This window comes from Mycetomoellerius zeteki, unplaced genomic scaffold (assembly GCF_001594055.1).
Source record: "Mycetomoellerius zeteki isolate Tzet28-1 unplaced genomic scaffold, Tzet1.0 scaffold85, whole genome shotgun sequence".
Taxonomy (NCBI): Eukaryota; Metazoa; Arthropoda; class Insecta; order Hymenoptera; family Formicidae; genus Mycetomoellerius; species Mycetomoellerius zeteki.
Genome location: NW_017257883.1, coordinates 114,217 through 114,665, shown reverse-complemented (window position 1 = coordinate 114,665; position 449 = coordinate 114,217).

Genomic DNA, 449 nt, shown 5'->3' with positions numbered 1-449 from the left:
GTCAAATATTTATGTTAATAATAGCAAATTTATATCAATTGTCGATAATGTCAGCGTTCTTCGATTACCTCCGAGCCCTTGGGGCCCTTTTTATACCGCCGAAAATTGGCCCAGGGTTGACGGTCTTTAATAGTATCTCGTCGGTGGCACGTAGTTATTAGCGAACTTTGAACAGCTGTAGCATTCAAGGGACTCATTTTACAAAGTTGTGTATATGGAACTTTTTAATCCTTTTTTGATGCTCTATAATCCTAGCTAGAGGTTTGTCGCGTCGCAAGCTTCAACATGCTCCAACATGCTCCTGTCATAGCTCCTTCTAATGGTGCGTTCGGGGAGACGCTAATAGCGCTACTTCTGTCATTCTATCTTCGTTGTTTATTAAGCCGGCGGCACACGATGCTTGTTTTCTTGCTGGATTGCTAGCTAGAATAAATTCTTGTCACCGTATT